Source organism: Dunckerocampus dactyliophorus, chromosome 3 (genome assembly GCF_027744805.1).
Source record: "Dunckerocampus dactyliophorus isolate RoL2022-P2 chromosome 3, RoL_Ddac_1.1, whole genome shotgun sequence".
NCBI lineage: Eukaryota > Metazoa > Chordata > Actinopteri > Syngnathiformes > Syngnathidae > Dunckerocampus > Dunckerocampus dactyliophorus.
This window is the reverse complement of record NC_072821.1, coordinates 4,744,543-4,759,731: the sequence shown is the minus strand read 5'-3', so window position 1 is coordinate 4,759,731 and position 15,189 is coordinate 4,744,543. Positions and strand designations below refer to the sequence as shown.

At 41.6% G+C, this 15,189-nt stretch overlaps 1 long non-coding RNA gene across 2 annotated transcripts in view; it reads right to left on the bottom strand.

Moving 5' to 3' along the window:
- The window catches only part of LOC129179146 (uncharacterized), a 104,475-nt gene that overhangs the window by 15,843 nt on the left and 73,443 nt on the right, over positions 1-15,189 (bottom strand). The gene's annotated exons all lie outside the window — the stretch shown is intronic.

Below are 15,189 nucleotides of genomic sequence, written 5' to 3'. Positions count from 1 at the left end.
TGATTGGTCATCTTATTCACTGAAGATAAAACTTACAGTTCCTATGTCTCTAGACTACTGATGGATAGTTGGAAGATGTCCAAGCTTTTTTTTTTTAAGATGTGTAGCAAAGGCTAATTTTCTTTGACAAAGCTTTTCTTTTTTCTTTTTCTTTTACCAAGCTGTGGTGAGCGAATACCGGCCAATTCTTCCGGCTCAGGGCAGGTCAGAGGCGGCATCATGTCCACAAGGAAGGGTATTTTTCCTTCAGGACATCATGAAAATTCAGAACTTTTCCCTCATAAAAGTTGTTTGGTGCTCATAAACAAGCTCCAGTACACCTATTATCGTTATAACATCATTAGAAAGTCATAACAGGGAGCCCTTAAAAATATATATATGTGTGTGGTCGATATGTGTCGCTTGGCGTGCATGTCGGACATGTCATTGTATTAAGTAACAGCACTCAGCGTCGCCAAATACCAAATCAGATGAGAAGGTTAGTAGAAATCGTTGGGAAAAAACGGGGTGAATAATGCATACTAAATGGATGGAAGATTGGAAGGAGAGCGGAATGTATCGATTAAAAGGAAAGTGGATCTTCAAGTGTTATTGAAGCGTTACAGTGGAACGAGGAAACCAGGTGAAAAGGGTTCCACACTGGTCTCCGCCCTACACAAGCTAGAGGTCAATTGATTAATCATGCTGCATTTTATTGATGAAGATTCTACGGTAAAGGAGAGGAAAGGTCACACTGAAGACATTTGTATGGTGTCCTTTAAACAGCCTCCCCCTCTCTCATTAATCCTCGCCTCTCTTTTAAAGGGGACATATTATGGAAAAGCCATGTTTTAATTGCTTGTATACAAATTTTGTGTCTCTGGATTGGCTGCTCAACCATACAGTGTGAAATTAAACAACCAAGTATTTTTTTGTGAACTGCTTAAAGCCAGAATGTGTGTCTTTCAACAAGCTGTTGACAAGACTTTGACCCTTTTGCGACATGACAATATTGCTAATTTACATGCGACTGTGCTCACAACGAGTGACTCGGATGCTCCCTGTGTGAATAGGTGCCATTTTATTTTCATACAAGCGGCGACACAGACCAGTGATGGTACTCGAGTTCGTATGAGTCACTCACTGAAGTGAATCAGGTACTCAAGGCACAATCTCAACAAGTTCCACCCACTCCCCAGATTGAAACCACTGACTTGTTCTGGAAGTCTCCAGGATTTAATCAAATGTTAACGCTGCACAGTGGGAACTAAAATGATTGTCTCCATACCAGGGGTGTCCAAACTTTTTCCAGCAGGGGCCATATAGTGAAAAATGAAAAGATGCAAGGGCCACTTAGATATTCTGTAAATATGTGCCAAGAAGTTATATATTTCCAGAAAAAAGTGCATCTCAGCTATGTGATATAAGGTGAAAACGCATATTTTTATCCCCATTTTTGCTGCTGTTTTTTTTAATTTTCCAAATAGTAGTAATTGTTTCTTCTGGTAATATTATGACTTTATTCCCATAATATTATAACTTTTCCCCCAACCTAATTTTCCATATTAGGACTTTCAAAAACTAAATAAATACATACTTTTTCTTTAATATTTCAACTCTATGCTACTAAAATGACATTATTTTCCCCGTAGTAGTACGTGTTTATTCTCGTTAAGTTGCAACTTTTTTTCCTCGTTACAATACGACTTTCTCTTAATATTTACACTTTTTTTCTCATAAAATTACAGCTGTTTTTTTTTCCATTTTTGTTGTGGTTTCCAGCCCCCCCCCAAATTAGTTCAACTTTCTTCTTGCAAATTTTCTTGTCATGATTATGACTTTATTCCCATAATGTTTTGACTTCATTCTTATAACATTATAATTTTTCCCCAAACTAATTTTCCAAAAATTACAACTTTATTCATGGTTGTTTGTTTCTCATATTATGACTTTAAAAATGTATTTTATTATTATTTTCCCTCATAAAATTACAAGTTTCTCTTGTTAGATTACAACTTTCATAATTAAGATTCTGACTTAACTCTTGTAAAATTTTATATTATATATATTTAATTTTTTGTTGTTGTTTTCTGAGTAAATTATATATTTAGAACGTGCCACAGGCCAATAAAAAAATATGGACAAAAAAAAAAATTAATGGTAAATCCACTCGGTCTTGATAAACTGCAGCTTTTATTCCCAGTCAATCTGCAGTTCACTGTGTTTTTCATGAACCAATCGGCAATCTCTCTCTGCTTGTCCGCTTCAAAAAAAAAAAAATCATATTTGAACAAGGTTAATTATGTACAAAATATTTTGCAAAGCAAACCTCTCTCCTTTGATGTGAAGCCCCTATTGTGGGCAAATGAAAAACAAAATGCAAACAATCAGAACAATAGGGCAATGTTACAATAATGATTTAAGAGTGCAACAGTATCATAAAATAACTATGTACAAAATGAACCCTATCCACTTCAAAAACAAAGCCTGTTCACAAACTGGCGTTCAGGAAAACAAGCAGTCGTTGAGTATTGAATGATTCGTTCATGACTCACATCTACATGCTCGTCGAGCGCCCTTGCGTCTGTGAAACTCGCAATATGACCAAATGAAACGTCCGTTTTGTGGATCCTGTGGTGCAGCTCGGGCAGGAAGGGGAACCAAAAGTTGATTTGAGAAACAGGGCTAATATATTTATACAAATCCTGTTAGAGTAACAGCTGCACAATTAGGCTACGTTCACACTCCAGGTCAATTCCGATTTTTTTGCTCATATGTGATCTGTATCTATTTTTTTCATATCAGTGTGAACAGTACAATATGCGACCCACGCCTCTATTTTAAGTAGAAGTAAATCCGATATGCATCTGATGCTACTGCAGTCTGGACGTTCAGGTCGCGTATATCCGACCTCTACGTCATGCGGCAGGACTGCGAATTGGGGCAATGTCACTGCATGTGACGTTGTGTTTTGTGCGTATGTGCATCACATCCCAGACGCACAGAACACAAGAGTACAAGTTGCATTTTTTTTTGCTAAAGTGAACAAGTGCATAAAAATATCAAATTTTAACCAACAATCCAAATTACCCTGTACACCTTAATGACATGTTGCTTGGTCTCCTTTTTTAATCTCTAGCGGCAGCAGGAGTGAGTAAGTGAGTACCTGTGAGTCCCGATTCAGCAAAAGAACAACTCGTTCATGACTCGCACCTCTGTAACACTGAAAGACCCACTATCATATCAAAGCCAAAAGCTAAGTAGCGCTGCAGTATTGTTGCACACATTGTCAGACACCATTACATCACCTCCCTGCCCCAGAGGACATCAGCGCAAAGTGCATTCATTTTATTCATGATTGTTCGTCATTCCTGGGGCTCCAGACTTTGGTTAGTAGTGTAGCGGTTCACATAGCAGGCTTTCGTGCATCAATCATGATAGTCTGCCACCCACTGCAAAGCATAACAATCCATTAAATAATTTAAAATTATTTATGTAATTGATCGCTGATGAATTGTCCCTTGCAGAAACCGAGGCAAACTGAAGTGCAGTACTTGGCTGCAACCAGCAGAGGCGCTGATGTCATTTTTAACAAGCATTATGTCGGCAATGGGAAGTTAAGAAACGTGCACAAAACCCAGGCAGCATTATTCCGCTCACTAAAATAAAATAGTTCAGAACATTCAGACAGAAAGTCTCCAATCTCTTTGAAAAATAATTGTATGAATCACAGATCAAGGACGGTTTGTCAAATTGTCATCCCTGTTCCAGGAAGTAGTCGGTATCCTGCAGTCAGCCTGGAAATCAATAGATGGACTACCATCTTGTCTTTTGCAGGTAATCCTGTTTCACAAGGGTGAGCTGGTGGGTGAGACGTGCTGTTTTTGTCCATAACATAAATCTACCATTCCCTAGCCGGGACAGTGGAAACATCTAAACTCCCTTAGACAGTTATTGTTCCCCTGAATAGACTGTTCCACCTCAGGGAGTGTCAGTGGCCAAAACCATGCTAAGACACCACTCATAATTTCTTGTTTATAGCCCACTGTGGTGTAGCTTGTGGAATAGCATCAGTGTGGAAACGGATTTACAGTCACTAAATTTGCAGGTGATTAAAAAAAAAAAAAATGGGCAAAGTCGGCCACTTAGGGGGTTTCCACACGGAAACGTTTTCAGGTCAAAACGGTAAATTATTTTATCGTTTCAGCCTCTCATCCACACGGAAACAGCATTCTGGGTGCCCTCAAATGGTATTTTTGAAAACGGCTTCTAGGTTGGGAAAATCCGAAAACGCCGGCCTGTCGTTTTCGTGTAGACAGCCGATACGAAAACGATGACATCACTGACCCACCGCCACCCTGTCGCTTATCTGAATATTTCGACTGGCAGGACTCACCCCTGTCGACATTTCCCTGATATTTTATCGTCTTATGTTCCATAATGACTCGCACAAATACTTCCACTTCTCGTAACTCGATGAGCCTTGGAAAGCGGAAGGCGACGGACTTATGTGCATGTGTTCTTTCTTCTTCTCTGGCTTGGTGTGTGAAGCAGGAGCGTTCCCGTGTGGACTGGGCTTATGTCTTGGCCATTCAGGTCTTGACAAGTCTCCAGAGAGGCACTCCATTGTGCGGCAGACAATCCATGATTCCACATGACAAACTGGATTGTTCCTCGAGTGAGTCGTCGCTGAATTATTTTCGGTCCCTTCGATTGAATCTCCCACCCCATGAGAATTTCCCCCCACCGTTGCCTTTGAGCCATAAGCCTAGACAGCCACGACGATGTCGATACTCAATCTGTTCTGTAGCCCCTAAACCTGAATGAAAGGTGCTAACAGGGGTTTTGTTGTTTGGTTGTCTCAGGGAGGGGAGGGAAGAAAATAGAACAAGACCCTTTTTGACAGTTCCATTTTTCCCCCCTGCCCCAATGTTTTGGAGTGAGAGATAATCAAGAAGTATGGATTGGACATGGGGGAGAGTGCTGTCTATATCCATGTTTGAGTTGTAGGGAAAAAAGGAGGGGCGGATTGTCCCTAACATTTTTTTTTCAGCATTGAGACTCACAAAAAGTCCAATTTTGTCTATTTTATATTTTTACGTGAGACATATCACATATCATTGGGTTTACATTTACTGACTACCCGCACTGCATGCATGTGTCAAAATATAATAACAACAATAACAATCGTGTATGAAAAATACTAGGGGTGCTGATATGAGGACTTATGACGTCGTACCGATAAATTCCATACCATAAAAAAAAAAAAAGTTCCAAACAGGTGAGATTACCTGCACTGTGCTGTAGGTGGGTTTGCGTATGAGCAAATCAAGAGCTCCTTTTCTGTGAATTGCTGCAAACAGCCTGTCGGAACTTCCTCTGAGCTCACTTTTCAACAAACCTGCATGCAAAGTCGATTATGTCACAGACTCACCTCTGCCTCGTCGGATTTAACTACAGTTAAATCTAAATTCTAAAATAATACAGTGTTCCCTCACTCCATCGCGGTTCACCTTTTGCGGACTTGCTATTTTGCGTTTTTGTAGTACAATTTTAGTGCTTTTTTTGGTTGTTTTTTTTAACAGAGTATGAATGCGCATTGTGTTCTGCGTCCTGACTGGCTAAGGGAGAACCCGCCCATTGTGTTCTGCATCCTTATTCGCTAAGGGAGAACCCGCGCATTGTCTTCTGCGTCCTGATTGGCTGTAGACCATTGTCAATTAATCTCCTTCGTGCCGAACTGCCATGTTTCCTGTTTGTTCGCTAGCAAACCACTTGCATAAACTCTGAACGTTTGCACGTTTTCTCCCTGACAAAACCCACAATTTCAACGAAACGTTTTGCATCCAAAAGGTAGAAGAAGACACTAACCATTGCACAAAAACTTGGACTTCTGGACATGCTGAAGGAAGATAGAAGTTACACGGCTACAGGGCGCCACTGCGGAATAAATTCATCTACGTTGGAGGAGGAGGGAAATATGACGATAGGAGTAATATGTTTTAACAAGGAGCGGCACCAGGACAGAGAGGCATGGTCACAGGAGTGAAACACATGTAAGTCACTTAATAATTTCTTGTGTCCAACCTTGGAGGTTGAGCATTAAAATTCAAATGAAGGTTTGAAATGTGAGAAAATGCTAATGCCTGTCTGACAAAAGTGTATAAAGTGTATGGTGACGGGTTTTACAGCCTGAAAACATATCTAATAATTGTAAAAAAATTAAATTGGCTACTTTGCAGATTTCACTTATTGCGGCCTATTTTGCGAACCTATCCCCCGCGATAAACAAGGGAGCACTGTAACAGATATAAAACGTTGTCTGTATCAATCTTGACAAACAGGAAGTTTTTGGTATCTATATAGGCTTAAAAAAAACAAACATAAAAACATGTACGAATATATATGTTCCAGCCATTTCTTATGATAAAAATGTAAAAAAATATTATGTACCGATTTGTATTCCAACATAAATCCACGTGACTTGCTGACATAACGACAACAACATTTTTTTTTTGCGTCGCATCCCAAGTATAAATGCGTCTATGACATAGTAAACTAATTTGCCCTGCATTCATAATTGGTTTAAAGACGACGCTAATGTAAATGTGCACAAGAGCGTTCATTTCATAAGCTTTTCAATTCATTCCTCTGCGTTTCATTACGCCGCCGGATGGCTCGTCTGTAGGTAATGCTGAATAACGGCCTTTCAACTTCTTAACTGTGTCCTACACAAATATTTACCACATTGACATATCACTTGTCACTTAGCATGCATTTAGTGTTTGACTTTTATCGTCCATTAATCTATCCATGCATCCATTAGGGACACTCAAGCACTTGGAAGCCGGTGCACTTTCCAGCAGGCTTCTCTCGCTTACCATCTTGCTTTAATGGCAGAGCAGGTTTTCAACAAGTGAAGCATAAACGACGCCACAGTCACAACTCTGCATAGATGAGCCTCTGGGTCATCACTTCTTCATGCATTATTTTGTCCTCGTTTCCTGAGGGCTTTTTATGCTTCGAGAGGTCCCCTGAGAAGGTTCAGACAAAAAGGGGTGGCAAATTCCAATTTCATTACATGCAGATTCCTGCGTAACAAAGGATCCTGACTAAATGAAAGTGTGCGGAAGACCTTGGTAAGCAAAGCAGCAGCAGCAATCCCTTGGATCCTATTATGTATTACAAAAGCTTAATCAATATCTAATCAAGGAGAATACAGCACGCCGTAGTCTTATGGAGCTCTTTGTTGTCAGAGGTGAGGTTGCCATGGTGATTGGACAGGTGTATGGGAGCTTAGGCTGCAGAGGTATTGATGGAAATTAAGAAGCATTGATGAGACTTGAAGATGACCGGATTGAAAAGGAAGATAATTAAAGTGAGAGGAGCAGCAGGGGCGGAGGGGATATAGTGTAGAATTTGCCGTGTTTAACTTAATACGTATGAAAATGGTAATAATGGAGGCCCGTAGCACTGTTCAGTGGCTTCTTCAGTGTGATATTTAACTCGGCATAAAAACGTGCTTTTTTTAAAGCATGTTTAAAAAAGATGGTTTTGCATCAGCCCTGCCAAATCAAGGCCTTGTTGTGCATCAATTGACAGCAACATCATAAACAAATGGCCTGGCATGCATATTACATTTTCAATAGTTTTTAAGTGGCGTCAGAAAGCTAATATTTTTTAAGTGAAAATGTTAAAATGGCGTTTCTTTCTAACTACAGTGGTACCTTCATTTTAGTTATTAATTCCCTCCACAATTGTACACCGTACAAAAAACATACAACGAAAGGTAATTTTTCCCATAGGAAATCATTTAAATCCAATTAATCTGTTCTAGACACCTCAAAATAGTGACAAAACATGGATTAATTAGAGTTTCACAGCAAAATAATTGTAAATGATGAATGGATGGAACTTATTGTTGATGCAGACTTCTCGTACATCCTGGTGAGATTTAATCGCATGGCTCGCCTTCTTTGTCAAATTGATGGCACTCGCAACTTTCTTTGGCCCCATGGCATGTTATTTAGCTATCCCACACAAAAAAAATGCAAGGAAAATGAGACAGCAATGCACAGGGTGCTTGGTTTGGCCACTCACTTTGGCTGAACAACACAGTACCGGGCAAACGGACTCGCAATATTGTACAACAACCTAGACAGTGTACAAAAACTGAAGCAAAATTTTGCTGAAAAGTCTCACCAAAAACCGAATCATACAAAAACTGGGTCATATGAAAACCGAGGTTTGATTAATTTCTTTAATTGTCCATAGGTATGAATGTGAGAGTGAATGGTTGTTTGTCTATATGTGTTTTAATCAACATCACAGAGCTTCTGCGTAAATGCTCCAATAACTCCTCTAGTCATTCACGGATCCAGCAGCTTTACCTACCTCTGCACGTGCTTTCGAATGTTAGTTGCGCTACTCAGCTGTTGGTGGTTACACTTCAAGTACTGAACTCATCAGTGCTGTTCATGGTGGCTGAGCAGTTTGCCACTTACCGCTATTACAATACTGGTTCTGTTGCTGCTGTGTTGTGCAATATACTTGTTCAAAGACAGCCTCTCAGCAGTTGTCGCTTCTTTGGGATTTAGGCCAATAAAGTCCATATAGCTACAGCATGTACGTCAGGTGCGTTGAATGGTGCAGCTGGCATTTCATACATTGCATGAAGGTGAGTGTGCATTGTAGTGGTCTACTGGGATCCATGTTGAATTATACACTCTGACAGCAGTCATAATTACTCCTTATTCCCTGCCAACAGTCATTAATTATACTGTTATAATACCTTTCTTTCGGTTATACCCCCACATTATGCCAATTTGCATTCATCTTAATTTAACATCCTTTAATAAGTCTAACTTTGGACGCTGGACTCACAGGTGTGATTGACAACTCTGAATATTACTCTTCCACCCAGACACAGCGTCTCTTTCCTGTCCCTACTAAAAACCTCCGAAGGGTAATATTTCTCAGGGTTAAAATGGTCTCTTTAAATTTATGAAACTTCACCAACTGCATGCGAGCCATACGGACATAGAAAATGACCCGATAGCGCGTTTATACCTCAGTTAGTTTCCTCCTTTGAAATTCACAGGGTGATAAAACTGTAAAATAAGATTGAAAAGAAGGTGAAAAAACCCCATCTGACTTATTGTCTTATTACCGAGTACTAGCATGTTTAGGTACAGCTTTTTTTTGTTTGTTTTTTTTTTGTCCACTTTGTGTCCAGGCGTAGAAGGAGCTGTCTGTCGACACCTGATTAACACTTGAAATAATAGGTCATTAAAGTTGGCCCTCAATCAATGAGTCCAATAGAGTAATCAAGGCTGAGATTGAATGAACTCAGACCACCGTGGAGCGCATTGGGGGCCTTTAATCAGACAGAGTGCTGCTTTGCTACGCATGTGAAAGGAACTGTTTGTTTCTTTTTTTTATTCAATTGACAATATAGTATACCGTGACTCAATTAGAGTCATTTTATGCGGCAATATGAAACAATATGACCTTGAGACAATGTCTTCAGAATCAAATGAATGGTATAAGGACAATAGCATCTCTGTCCTTGCCATGGCGACCCCACGTGACGTCACAGCAGTGACAACATCCAGCAATAAATTCATAAACATAAACGTGATGTAATAAAGGAAAACAATAAAGGACAGGTTCTTCCTTCTCGTCACTCCATTCCCGATAATGTATGGAAGCGACCACTGACCAATTAACAGCCCAAAGTGTGTTTAGCTTGTTTATTGTGGTTAATTGGTTCCAGACTCGACCGCAGTAAGTGAATTTCCGTAAAGTAGGATTCAATATTAATAAATTGAATGTTTTCTTAGTTAGAACATAGAAAACTTGTTTATGACTTTCTAAATACATTTTTTGCCATTATTAGAGCCCTGTAGACATGAAATAACACCCCATAGTCACTTTTACACTCACATTCTTTGTTTACACTACATTATGCAACACTGATAAGCAGGCTACAGGATCACTACATCAGAGACATCAGAGACGGCTGCCGCTCATAGCATATAGCAAGCTACGCAGCTAACTAGTTAGCCTCCAATGTATTTGTTCTAAACTTAGTGTTTCAAACAGAGTGGGGAATAAGGACAATGTAAGAAGCTAAAACCATACCACTTCCACATGGAATGGGAGGAGAATCATGCACTGTTGTACTCTAAGCTAATGTCTCATTAATGTAACATTACCGACGCCTAGTGACCAGAATTATTTGACTAATAATAGGTCATAGTCAACCACGAAACAGCAATCATTTATGAATTAATACATTTTGAAAAAACACAATGTAGCGAGGAACCACTGTATCAGCTATTTCGTAGACTTTACAACATTTGAAAACTGTGAAACTGTGGTTCGTACTCAACAAAAAATAGGCTGTTGTGGTCTTTAAATCTCACATACCCATCGGTACACTTGCAGTATTGCTAGCAGAGTTAAAACTGGATGAAAATGGACTAATTGGGTGGACTATAAAAAACATCAGTTAACCTGCGTGTCTTGGAATATTCAACAATTTGATTCGGAGGAGTCTGTGGGCTTGATAGTCGAATCAGTCGAATTGTTTACAAATGTCACGTGATCAACATTGTATCATTCTGACAACTTTACATAGAATGTCTTTGCTTGTGTTATACATAGCCTAATTTGCTACAAAATCAGCCTAATTTCAAGATTCAAGAGATTCAAGAGAGTTTTATTGTCATGTGCATGGTAAAACAGCAGTTATACCATGCAATGAAAATCTTATTCTGTTCATTCTCCCAAGGAAAAGAAAGAAAAACACAAGAAAGAATAAGAACATAAGAAACATAAACACATATACATAAATACCAAGAAATTAAGCAACAACAACAGAAGAGACATTAATGCAAGTAAATAATACAAATAAATAAATAAATAAATAAGTGCTATGAGTGTGTGTTGCGTGTGGCGTGTCTGAGTGCTTCATTGAGAAGCCTGATGGCCTGTGGGTAAAAGCTGTTTGCCAGCCTTGTGGTCCTGGACTTCAAACTCCTGTAGCGTCTGCCTGATGGCAGGAGTGTGAATAATGAGTGTTGTGGATGTGTGCTGTCCTTGATGAGGTTGTGTGTTCTGCGTAGGACTCTAGATGTATAAATGTCTTGCAGTGAGGGGAGGGCTGCCCCAACAATGTTCTGTGAGGTCTTGATCACCCGCTGGAGTGCCTTCCTATCACGTGTTGTACAGTTACCGTACCAAACAGTGATGGAGGCGGTAAGGACACTTTCGATGGTGCATCTGTAGAAGCAACTCAGGATTGTGGTGGACATGCCAAATTTCCTCAGTCTTCTCAGGAAGTACAGTCTCCTTTGGGACTTCTTCAGAATTTGTTGGGTGTTGTGAGACCAGGTGAGGTCCTCGCTGATGTGTGTGCCAAGGAACTTGAAGGTTTTCACCCTCTCCACCTCAGTCTCACCAATAAACAGGGGTCTATGTGGCTCCTTTTCCCTTGTTCTTGGGTCGATGATCATCTCTTTAGTCTTATCTGTATTGAGAAGGAGATTGTTATCACGACACCAAGCTATGAGGTCCGCCACCTCTCTTCTGTATGATGTTTCAACACCACCAGTGATCAGTCCGATGACTGTAGTGTCATCCGCAAATTTAATGATGCTGGTGTTGTTCTGGGAGGCCACGCAATCGTAGGTGAAGAGCGTGTAGAGGAGTGGACTCAGCACACACCCCTGTGGGGTCCCAGTGCTCACAATTCTTGAGCTGGATGTGCGGTTGTGGACTCTGACTGACTGGGGTCTGCCTGTGAGAAAGTTAAACACCCAGTTACAGAGGGAGGGAGACAGGCCAAGTGTGAGGAGCTTATTTGTGAGTTTGTGGGGGCTGACTGTATTAAAAGCGGAGCTATAGTCTATAAATAGCATTCTGACGTATGTGTCCTGGCCCTGTAGGTGAGAAAGGGCTGTGTGGATGGCAGTGTTGACTGCATCATCCGTGGACCGGTTCTGGCGATATGCAAACTGTAGAGGGTCCACAGTTGCCGCCGGGATGCTCTTTTTGATGTGGGTCATGACTATTCTTTCAAAGCACTTCATAACAATAGGAGTGAGTGCTATAGGGCGATAGTCATTCAAGCAGGTCACGTTGCTCTTCTTGGGTACGGGCACTATGGTGGTGGACTTAAAGCAGGTCGGTACAGATGCTTGTGCAAGCGACAGGTTAAATATGTCAGCAAGCACATCAGCTAGCTCTGATGAGCAAACCCGAAGTGCACGTCCTGAGATGTTGTCTGGGCCTGCTGCTTTTCGTGGGTTTGTTTTGTTTAGAACCCTGCGCACATCAGCTGATGTCACCATGAGAGGTGCGTCCTGTGTGCTCCCCAGGTTCAGCCACCCTCTCTGCTCATCAGAAGTTTGGGTGTCAAAGCGGGCATAGAACTCGTTCAGCTCATCTGGAAGTGTGGTTTGGCTGGACGTGGCTACGCTACTCTGCTGTCGATAGTCTGTGATGTGCTGGAGCCCCGCCCACATGCGCCGAGGGTCTGAGGTGGAATAGTAGCCCTCCAGCTTCTGTCTGTACTGCCTCTTGGCCTCCCGTATGGACCTCCTCAGGTCATATCTGGCCTTTTTGTAGTCATCAGCGGTGCCCATGACAAATGCAGTCGAACGAGCACGTAGCTTAGCCCTTACATCACAGTTCATCCACTGTTTTTGGTTAGGGTATTTTCTGTAATACTTGGTGGTGGTAACAGTCTCTATACATGTGCTAATGTAGCCAGTAACAGCAGAAGCATATTCATCCAAATCAACAGTACAATCTTCCCTCCCCGCTGCAGTTTTAAACACATCCCAGTTTGTGCAGCCAAAGCAGTCCTGAAGTACTTGATCAGTTTCTTCATTCCATACTTTAACTGCTGTACTTACAGGGGGAGCTTTTTTGAGAAGTTGTCTGTACGTTGGATAAAGGAATATAGAGATGTGGTCAGCCTTTCCAAAGTGGGGTCTTGGAACAGCCTTCAAAGCACCTTTCATGTTGCAGTAGACTTGGTCCAGGATGTTATTTTCCCTTGTGGGAAAGCTCACATACTGGTAATATTTGGGGAGGACAGTCCTGAGGTTACAGTGGTTGAAATCGCCAGATATAATGAATACAGCGTCTGGGTGTTTGGTCTCGTGTTTATCGATGATGTCATGCAGGAGGCCTAGTGCATTAGCAGTGTTAGCTCGTGGTGGGATGTAAACAGCAGTTAAATACACAGCGCTAAACTCACGAGGTAAATAAAAAGGTCTGCATTTCACCATCAGCAGCTCAATGTCCTGCGAGCAGTGCTTTTCCATCGTCTGTACGTCTGTGCACCACCGTTTGTTTACGTAAACACAGACGCCGCCACCTCTGTGTTTACCAGACGCTAAAGTCCGATCTCCCCGGTAAGCAGCAAATGATTCCAACTGGATCGCCGAGTCCGGTATATCCTCCGTCAGCCAGGTTTCTGTGAAGGTGAGGACACAGCATTCCCTGATCTCACGTTGAGCTGTAATCCTTGCTCGTAGTTCGTCCATCTTGTTTTCAAGAGAGCGGACGTTGGCTAGCAGCAAGCTTGGTAGCGGTGGCCTAGTCGCTCTAGCTTTTAGCCTAGCATGCAGGCCGGCTCGCTTGCCTCGTTTACGCCTCGGATGCTTTGCTCGCCGGGTATTCAGCTCACCGGGGCCGCAGGCTGCTGCGTTCTCCCGGCGCAGAAGAAAGGCAAAGTCTGAGAGGCTAAATGAAAGTTCATGGTGAACCCTGCCGATGTTCAAAAGTGTCTCCCTGTTGTAATGTACTGCGTGAGTGTGTTGAATGTCCAAAATGAACAATAAGATAGCAAAAAATAGAAAAACACGGGAGAGTGTCACAGAGACGTCTGCCACGGAGGGCGCCATCTTTGAGTTAATAAAGAATTTAAGAGTTTAACTTTAAAGACCTATACCTTATAAGCATGAATAAAATCATCCACTACAGTTCCACAATCCAAAAGGAGCTGAGTTCAGCCCCTGTGTTGTTGTTTTTTGGTGGTGTTAGGAATGGAATATTTTCCCTCCTTTGTGAATAAGTGCTGTGACATTTTGAGACTTGTTCGCTGCAGAAGTATGACAAAGAACTCAAGGCCATCTTTGGCAGGAACGAGCACACACTGTTCCCATAGTTTTCTCGCACACACACACACACACACACACACACACACACACACACACACACACACACACACACACAGAGATTCATTATGAGTCACCCTCCTGTTTCTTATCTGAGATGCTCAGCCAACTGGCCGATACTAGTTAAAGCCAGATCAGACCAATACACCAACAAACAGTTAACGGGAATTTTCCTGATGATTGGGTCCGCCTTCACAGAGCGCTTATGAGGCAGAGGAACGCCATTTCACTTTAGAGACCACTCGAGCTTTGTTAAGACTTTGGTGCGGTGACCATTCTCTCACCGCTGGAATTGCAATTGTTTGTATTCAAAACAAACAGAATAAATTGTTAAACGTACTTTTGTGGCTCCGATTGTTGAAAAAAAAAAAAAATTGCATCCACGCTGTGTTGAATCAGTAAACGCGTCCACACTGGAACGGATCGCTGGGTCTACATAAGGCACACCTACTTGTGGCGCTGTAAACAGACAGTGACACAAAAAAACAATAGAAGAACGCACGCATACACATGAGGTCTGTCGTCTTCCGCTTATCCGGTTTGTCTAAACTTGCAACGAAGTGGAATACATCTGCGAGTCACTTTGGAGCATAAGACAAAAAAACAAATCAAGAGAATGTCGACTGGGAGTCATGCCAGTAGACATAATCAGATATTATGTTGGCTGTTCGGCAGCGGTACACAACTGCTCACTTCTGGTCATGTGACGGTATTTACGGTCACAGTAAGTTCAGCCTTGGTGAAGGTTTGTGGAGTTGTATACTATTGCTGGATTAGGACTTTTGCACAGTACTGTATTGCAGGGGCAATGTGACTGCAGTGCTCCATAGGGTTGGGTTTCTTTGTTTGCTCCGGTACTGAATCTGTGCACTTTTCACCCAGAATAAAAGTTCATCGAGGAAGGAGACTTGCAGACGACAAAAAAAAGCTACAAACATCACTTTCGCCATCATCAGTCCGTTAATATCCGATTTCATGTACCTCGGAGCAGCGAATCAAGCCAGCTGTGCGATTACAT